A 9,592-nucleotide genomic window follows, 5' to 3' on the forward strand; every position below is an offset into this window, starting at 1 on the left:
GCATGGACACATATGAGTTAGTTTCCTATAACAGTCTGAACATGCAGAAATACACTGTATTGTAAAAGGTAAAGGGACCCCTGACCGTTAGGTCCAGTCGCGGATGACTCTGGGATTGCAGTGCTCATCTCGCCCTATAGGCCAAGGGAGCCGGCATTTGTCCATAGACAGCTCCCGGGTCATGTGGCCAGCATGACTAAGCCGCTTCTGGCAAACTAGAGCAGCGCATGGAAATGCCGTTTATCTTCCTGCCGGAGCAGTACCTATTTATCTACTTGCACTGTGACATGCTTTTGAACTGCTAGGTTGGCAGGAGCTGGGACCGAGCAATGGGAGCTCACCCCCATCGGGGGATTCGAACTGCCAACCTTCCGATCGGCAAGCCCTAGGCTCTGTGGTTTAGACCGCAGCGCCACCCGCGTCCGCATACACTATTGTACACAGCTCTTTTTGTTGTACTTTTTCTTCAAAATCAACCCAAAATATTTTTTTAAAGGACAGTTCATATTTCAGGCAATATCCAAAGCAAACTGGAACAAGGAGTTCCTTTAGCTGAGTGTTAACATCAGTGTGATTGGAAAGACATATAGTCTTGCTTTTTTTCTTCACCCAGTGTATGCCTTTTGTGTCTCTTTCTTCAGCTGGATGAGATTCTTATTTTTCGTGTCTTCAGACTGGTTTTGACAAAGCAGGAAACAGCTGTGGATGAGATTACCTGGCCTGATAAGCATCTTATTGTGAATGCTCTCCTAGATTAAGGAAGGGAGGAATTGAAAAGGAAGGACATTACACAATAGCCCCCAGTTGAAGGTAGGGCTTTTCCAGGAACTTTGCCCTTCCTGCCCTAGTTTAGCTTCTTGGAGCAGTACCTTGGGAATTCGTTCCCTGTGACCAGCTGCTGAAAGCGACATCTACACCAGTAAAACTGTAATATCTAAATGACATTTGTATGTTGTTTGGTTCAGCTGAGATATGTGCAAGAACCAAACAACAGATACATATGTGATTCATATGCATCTTCTAGATTATCAAATAGCCACAAACTGGGGTGGGGAAAAGACGTTAGCCAGGGGTTTCTGGCCTTGTTTGAAAATATAGGCTATATATTAAGCAGCGACCAATGAGAATGGGTCCCTCCCAGAGATCCCTGCCTGAAATGTTTATGAAACAGAGCAGGAAACTCCAACTAGTTTATAATAAAAGATCCGTCATTTCACAGAAAACAATTCATACTGATGTTTGTGTGTGATCATTACCTGTGAACTATCCAGTTCACAGTACGTTGACTATCTAGTACAGTGGTACCTCGGGTTAAGAACTTAATTTGTTCTGGAGGTCCGTTCTTAACCTGAAACTGTTCTTAACCTAAGGTACCACTTTAGTTAATGGGGTCTCCCGCTGCCGCCGCACGATTTCTGTTCTCATCCTGAAGCAAAGTTCTTAACCCGAGGTACTATTTCTGGGTTAGCGGACTCTGTAACCTGAAGCATCTGTAACCCGAGGTACCACTGTACTGTATGTCCTTTTTGAACTAGTGGGGACATTTTGAATTTTGAGAGAATACTGGGGGTGCTAGTCACAAAATGACTACCGTGTGAGGTGTGGCACTCACAGAATTAGAAAATCAACCACCCGCAACAACTTCATGCTTACCACAGGAAGTCAGCTATGTCCTGCTGCTCCTGATTTTACATGCACCCACCACAGTGATGCTGTCACCACCTAATAACAACAGGGAACACTCCTCGGTTCCAGTTCCCATTTCACAGAAATTACTTAGAAGAGACCTGCACTTTCTGTTCCATATCTTTCTTTCTAGGAGAGCTAGGTACCTTTTATTGAAAGCTCAGAGTCTGGGTTTGGGGCACCCATGTCATGGGGCTTGCAGGCACTGGGCTGGTGACCCCTGGAGTATAATGATACAACTTGTCAGGTGGTCAACCACAGGCTCCACTGTGCCTCAATGTTCCCAAAAGGAAACAAAGACCCTGGTAAGCATCTCTTGGAGTTTGGGGTGGTGTATTTCAGTTAGCAATAACAGCAAATGAAAAATGAGAATCTGCTTGTTACATTAATGGATATTCTTCATTTCCCCATTCTGTGACTAGAAATTTATGCTACACAGCCTTCTTTTTTCACTCAGAAGTGTATATAGATGTAGGAAGGCAATGACAGATACTTCCAAAGCGATCACATTTCTCCCACATTTTTGGTTTATCAGAATCTTCTTCAGTAATATTGGAAGGAAGAATTGTTCATTACCTTTGTTACTGAGATTGATTTCTCTTGACCCATCTCCATGTTGCCATCTGTCTGTATCATTTTTATTACTGAATGTAGTCTAGGTCTCCTCTCCCCCCCACCACTCCACACACAATATTGTACATGTTCTCTCCCCCAGAAACACCAAATCAAAGAGCCAGGCAGTTGCACATTATGGATTTCACATCTTTTGCAGTGGTGGCATGAAAGGTTTCCATGGCAACCCCAAGGCTCACTCTCTGACACCGGGCTTGAAAACGCAAACATTTCCAGTTCTTTCACAATAGCAGTATTTCCACAGTCACCCTCCTGAAGGGCGGCTGATGTGCCATACAGTATTTCTGTGCATTAAAGAAGGTGTGCGGGTGCCTTTAATAGTGCCAGTCTGTACCAGACACTGAATCAAGCAGGTCCCAAAGATATAAAATAGTCACGTTTTGTTAGACAGAACTCCATCTTGTCTAGGGCTGTTTATTCGGACTGGCAGCAGCTCTTTAAGATCTCAGGTAAATAATCTTTCCAAATGGTACTATGTGAGAGCCTTTTAAAACTGGTGATAATAATAATAATAATAATAATAATAATAATAATAATAATAATAATAATTTATTTATACCCCGCCCATCTGGCTGGGCTTCCCCAGCCACTCTGCGCGGCTTCCAAAAAAATATTAAAATACTGTAATACATCAAACATTAAAAGCTTTCCTAAACAGGGCTGCCTTCAGATGTCTTCTAAAAGTCTGGTAGTTGTTGTTCTCTTTGACATCTGGTGGGAGGGCGTTCCATAGGGCGGGTGCCACTACCGAGAAGGCCGTCTGCCTGGTTCCCTGTAACTTGGCTTCTCGCAGTGAGGGAACCACCAGAAGGCCCTCGGTGCTGGACCTCAGTGTCCGGGCTGAACGATGGGGGTGGAGACGCTCCTTCAGATATACTGGACCGAGGCCATTTAGGGCTTTAAAGGTTCGCACCAACACTTTGAATTGTGCTCGGAAACGTACTGGGAGCCAATGCAGGTCTTTCAAGACCGGTGTTATATGGTCTCGGTGGCCGCTCCCAGTCACCAGTCTGGCTGCCGCGTTCTGGATTAGTTGTAGTTTCTGGGTCACCTTCAAAGGTAGCCCCACGTAGAGCGCATTGCAGTAGTCCAAGCGGGAGATAACGAAAGCATGCACCACTCTGGTGAGGCAGTCCACAGGCAGATAGGGTCTCAGCCTGTGTACCAGATGGAGCTGGTAAACAGCTGCCCTGGACATGGATTTGACCTGTGCCTCCATGGACAGCTGCGAGTCCAAAATGACTCCCAGACTGCGCACCTGGTCCTTCAGGGGCACAGTTACCCCATTCAGGACCAGGGAATCCTCCATACCTGCCCGCCCCCTGTCCCCCCAAAACAGTACTTCTGTCTTGTCGGGATTCAATCTCAATCCTTGATGCCAAGGATGTGATCTGTCACTGAGCTATGGCCAATGGTCGCTGGTCGCTATCTATTCCTACCAAAGTGCTGCTGTATTTCACAGGATCATAGCATTGTAGAGTTGGAGGCTCATCTAGTCCAACCAGTATTTTTAATGAACTATTTCCTGTTTCTTTAAGTGCGAGCCTGGCAAACATTTGCTGGACTCTCTCATCCATATTGTTTTCTTTCTTTCCAGGAAAGCTGAGAATGTGAGCTTGGAGCTAGAGGAAATCTCAGCTATGTGACCACAGCAAACCCCCCTCTCTTAGCCACCAATCATAGCCACTGAGCTATCTTGTAGATCATTATAGTTAATTTATGTGAAGTTCAGTAAACACTTGTGCAAAAAATTGTGGACTTCAGTTGTAGTACAAACATGTATGTTGTAACAACTAACAGGTCTGAATCTATTCAGAAGTTCTCCTGTAGGAACAAGGGGGGGGGGGAGATGATATACTTGCATTTCCCCAATGCATATCCCCCAAAATAAGCATTTTTGTAGGCACTTTCCCCATAAAATACTGTTATCACTTATCTGAGAATGCTATTTGAATCTCAGAGCAACCATTGCATAGGGTGGGAATGTGAGTAATCAGATTTGAGGATGCCCACCCCTCCAGCGACCAGTCATGGGCCTGAGGACAATTGTGTCACAACACAACACAACAACACAACACAACATTTCAGGGGTCTTTTTTATTTTAAAAATATTTTAATTAAATATTTTCTTGGGTTCTTTCAAGGGTCTTTTCATAGAAAAGAACAGAACATGTAAAGCCTAATTTAGCCCAAGATCCAGTAGTTGTTTTCTGAGACCTGAACTACTTCTTAATTCTTAAGGGCAATCGTGCATTCTTTTTCTCCATAGCTTCTTAAGGAGCAGTTGAGTGGGACCATCACTCCTATATCTATATATTTTATGTCTGTTCCCAGTCCTGCGGCTGCATGCAGAGGCAAACCAGCAAGTCCTACAAGTTTTCCAAGTCAATCCTCACATTGCAAATAGATTAAACAGAGGAGGCTGGTCCACTAGGTCTACAGGTAAATATAACTGCAAGTAAAAAAAGGTAAAAGCCCTTCCCCTCCATAAAACTAACCAACCAAAGCCACACTCTTTCCTGGTCTCCACGTACTCTTATCCTTCCATCTGAATTTAGAGAAACTCCTGAAAATAGTTCCAGTTACAGATAGGTAGCCGTGTTGGTCTGCCATAATCAAAATAAGGATTTTTTTTATTTTGATTATGGCAGACCAACACGGCTACCTATCTGTAACTGGAACCATGGAAGGCACCACATTGAGCCGCATGAAATGGAAGTCCATCAACCTCACCTATCTGAAGAAGTGTGCTTGCACACGAAAGCTCATACCAAGAACTAACTTAGTTGGTCTTAAAGGTGCTACTGGAAGGATTTTTTTTATCCTGAAAATAGTTCTGTCAATCTTCCATTCTCTGACCAATCAGCTCTCTGCACAATCCAGCCAATCCCCATTCAGAACAATATTGCTGTGGCCAGGAGGTCCCTCCCATCCATCTGGGATGGGTTGGGGGAGGGATGTGAAAAATCTACATTTTGAACTGCAGACTCCTGAGAAATAGCACTTTGCAAGTTATCCTCCCTCCTCCTTTCTCCTAATCTTAAATGCAGATTTGCATGCTGAACACTGTTGTTTTTCTTGCCTTATGTTTAATAAATAAAGCTTGTGAAAATAATAGAAAAGAAATGCTGAGTGATGAGGATAGTAGTTTTCTTGGCTATCTTGTATTAGGTAGATGCTGTGTTTCTTAAACTTGGTTCTCCAGTTGTTGTTGGACTACAACTCCCATCACCCCCAGTTTGCAGAATCAGTGGTCAGGTGTCGCAGGAAATCCCCCCCAATCATTCAGTTTGTACAAACTCGACACACACACACACACACACACACACACACACACACGACATATGCTACGCTTCTGTTATAAATTCATAGAAAATGAACCATACATCGGATCTGCACCATTCCACTTTTATTTTACTCCATGAAGGAAGGACCACAAAATGGGGAAGGTTTGATACAGGCCAGCCATAATCCCTTGAGCATACCAGCACATACACAAGAGCCCTGCCCAGTTGCTATGCCAACCCTGATGGTTCTAGACAGAAGACCATCAAGGTCACAAAGGACTTGCATATGGGAGTGGATTCAACAAGGACAGGAACAAAGGACAACAATCAGATCTTCCCTCTGGGGGCAGGAAACTGCCAACTCCCTTTTGTCCTCTGGAAATGACTCATGGGGAGGGGGAGAGGAGGAACCAGCCAGGTGACAAGATACTCAGGTTACCTCCACAACTCCTCCCTCAACCCCTTCTTTTTGTGATGTGTCAATGATGTAGTCATGATGTAGTTGTGATGTAGTTCTAGGGGTGTAGTTTTATTAGTAACTAATAAAAGTTGGGGTCTTTTTTTTCTTCAGGGCTTCCATCTTGTTCCACCTTGTGGCAGGTGGGAGTCCTGTCGCGACAGTCTTCAATAAAGACCAAGCCTACTGGCTGCTGTTTTGCTCTGGTATTCCTGGCTGGTGTCCTTGTTTTTTTTTGTCCAAGGGAGCCCTCGGATTTCTCTGTTAACATCAGGGATGATGGAAATTGTAGTTCAAAACCAGCTAGAGAACCAAGTTTGAGAAATACTGGTTAGTGTCTGACTAGGGCAGGGGTCGGCAGCGTGTGGTCCATGGGCCAGATGTGGCCCACAAAGACCGTTTTACCGGCCCATGAACCGAGCCGCCCGCTTGGCAAATCCTCCATGCGCTGCACTAAGCCAGCCCAGCGTGGCGCAGGGACTCACCGAGTGGTGCCACAAATTGTGTCTGCGCACGCGCAGATACCAGAAATCACGTGTGCGCATGTCCAGACGTCGAAAATTGCTTCTGCGCAGGTGCGATTTTCAGGGTCTGGGCATGTGCAGAAGCAATTTCTGGCACTGTGGACATGCGCAGACGCTATTTTTGGCGCCACACTGCGCCAGTCCAGCCCATGGAAGATGGGAGTGATCCGGCCCATGGCAAGTAAACCTTGCCGACCCCTGGACTAGGGCCTGGGCAAACGGGGTTCAAATGCCCACTTCAGCCATGAACCTCACTTGGGTGACCTTGGGCCAGTCACAGTCTCTCAGCCTAGCCTACCTCCCAGGGTAGTTCTGACACTAAAATGGGAAGGAAGAGAAACGTGGGCAGGGAAGGTGGCATGCAAATGCACTAAAATTCTTAAGGATGAATTTTATGCACTATCCATTCTTAAGGAAATCAGCCCTGAGTGCTCACTGGACGGACAGATCCTGAAGCTGAGGCTCCAATACCTTGGCCACCTCACGAGAAGAGAAGACTCCTTGGAAAAGACCCTGATGCTGGGAAAGATGGAGGGCACAAGGACAAGGGGACGACAGAGGACGAGATGGTTGGACAGTGTTCTCGAAGCTACCAGCATGAGTTTGACCAAACTGCGGGAGGCAGTGGAAGGCAGGAGTGCCTGGCGTGCTCTGGTCCATGGGGTCACGAAGAGTCAGACACGACTAAACAACTAAACAACAACAACAACAAATGCCCTAAAAAGAAATAAGATTTCTCAGTTAGTAAGCTGTAACTTTGGAGCAATGAAAGCTCCAGTTAAATTGCGGGGTGTTTTAAACGCTGGAACCGAAACAGAAATGTCATGTAAAACATAGTCTCCGGAGGGGGCTGTTCGCTTACAGCCTCGACCTGGGGCCATTTACTGTGTAAGGAAGTGTACCGATTGCTGCTGGAACAACTGAGTGCAGCTCTCAATTGTTGTTAATACTGTGGTGATGGTCGGATTTACTCTTTAAGTGGAGGTTGATGACCAAATCACCTTATTTAGAATAAAGTGGAACACACATTAGGCATAGGGGGAAAAACACAGCCACCAGCAATCTATTCCTTCAGCTGCTTCAGGCTGCTCAGCTTTTTGTAAAACATGGACTGGAGCTGCTCTCGGCTCTAGTAAATTGGAGCGCATAAAATACAGACTAGATTCCCTTAACATTACAGTGATGACTGCTTGCCCCCCCCCCAAAAAAACCCACCTGTCTGCTTTTTAGACTAGTAAATGAAAGGCAGTGATTCTATGCATCACGTGAATGACAATGACAGGGAGGGGTGAGTTATATTTCAGCTGTTGAGAAATCATCTTATTAAATACAGTGGTACCTCGGTTACATACGCTTCAGGTTTCATACGTGTCAGAGTTGCTTCCAGATCCAAGCTCACAGAGGATCACGCTAGCCAGCGATCATTAAATAAAAGTCTTTATTGAGTTACAGTTTCCATTCTCAAGCTGCTGCGTGCAACCCTACGTCTAATGGTTAGATCGGCGAAGCTCCATCTGAGTCTCCGCCCCTTGTACACCAACTTAATATCCTAGCCTTGCTCCACCTTTTCCGCCTGACTGTTCTTCTCTGGGTCCCTCTGCCCCCCGGGGTCTCTTCCTTCCGGGATTTCTCTGACGCTGACGCTGACCCCCCTGACTCTTCTCCCTCCTTTCGGCGGGCTTTAGGACCTGGCTCCCTTTCCGGGCTGCCTACTGCGCCACCTTCCTGTGCATTTGAACTTGTCGCGCGCGCCCAACCTTCCACCTTCCGTCTGACCGTTTCTTCGCTCCCCGATGGAGGTGTGGCCACTCCTGACTCGTGCCCTCCCCCCTGTTGTGAGCTGCCAGCGCTTGATCCCTGGCGCCCTTCCTCTTCCCTGCTCTCTGGCGGTGACGCTGGTCCCGATTTCCAACTGCTCCCCTCTGAGTCCCCTCTGGCTCTATCTTCCTGGGGTGTCCCCCTAGGCTCCCCCCTTGCCCTGGCCACTGGTGCTCCTTTCTGTGAATCTTCTGATTCACTGGAAAGACTCGGAGATCTCGGGTCGTCGTCATCACTCATCTTTTCTTCTGCCTCCTCCCCCTCGCTCTCTGTTTCCTCCCTTGCCCTTGCCTCTGCTCCTGAACCCCTGACATCCATCCCCCCCTCGAAGCCCCCTCTTCCCCCCTCCCCTCCTTCCGGTGCGGGATCTGGGTGCTGCCGTGTCAGGGGGACGAATGTCGGATACAGTTCGCTTCCCGTGGCGGGCCGCCATCCGAAGTCTTCCGGTTCTTCCTCCCTGCTCTCGTTGACGACGGTCACCTCCGCTTCCATCTCTGTGCCGCCGTGCTCGAAACCCGGGTCGTCCCCGAAAACGTCCATGTCCGTCTCTCCCTCGTTGCCTTCTGGAGACGTTGCTCGTCCTGGACCCTCCAGCCACCTTCTGCGGAACTGCTCCTCTGGTCGATCATCCCACCAATACGAGGGTTCTGAAGCAGATCCCGAGGGTGACCCCTCCGGGGAACGGGCGTCTCGTGTCGGTTCCTCGTCCGAGTCGAACCCCCGGAACGTGCTGGCTGAAAGCGTGGGCGTGAAAAGCCAGTCGTCGAAAAAGTCTGCTGGCATTGGCCTATGTGGGAAGAGGGCATGAAACTCTTCTTTGAGCAGAGGTTCGTCTAAAGCGTAGCCCGGCACCCAGCTGTTGGCACTGGCCGGGGTGCCCTCCTTGGCGAGAAGGTATTCTACCCCCTCTTCCCCCCATCTGGAGTCCAAAATCTCCGTGACTTCGTTGATGCGCTCCTCCTGTGCCACTCCCCCTTGCCCGGTTCTCTCTCGGAGCGGACCCGGTGCCGTTCCTGGTTCCTGAAACCTGTGAGGTGCCTTGTAGGGAGTGAGCACCGATCTGTGGAACACCGGATGCATTCTGGAACCCTCCGGAAGAGCCAGCCTGAAAGCCACCGGGTTGACCTGTTCGTCGACTTGGTAGGGCCCCAGTTGTTTATGCCCTAGTTTCTTCTTCGCCAACGACC

At 47.7% G+C, this 9,592-nt stretch overlaps 1 long non-coding RNA gene across 1 annotated transcript in view; it reads left to right on the forward strand.

Annotated features, from left to right (window-relative positions):
- LOC308482131 overlaps positions 1 to 4,153 on the forward strand; it is a 48,081-nt gene extending 43,928 nt beyond the window's left edge. Inside the window, exon 4 of the long non-coding RNA XR_013989068.1 lies at positions 3,917 to 4,153. This is a non-coding gene — a long non-coding RNA (uncharacterized lncRNA). The remainder of the gene's footprint in view (positions 1 to 3,916) is intronic.
- Positions 4,154 to 9,592: the final 5,439 nt, after the last annotated feature.

This window comes from Podarcis pityusensis, assembly GCF_964106645.2.
Source record: "Podarcis pityusensis genome assembly, chromosome: 7".
Lineage (NCBI taxonomy): Eukaryota > Metazoa > Chordata > Lepidosauria > Squamata > Lacertidae > Podarcis > Podarcis pityusensis.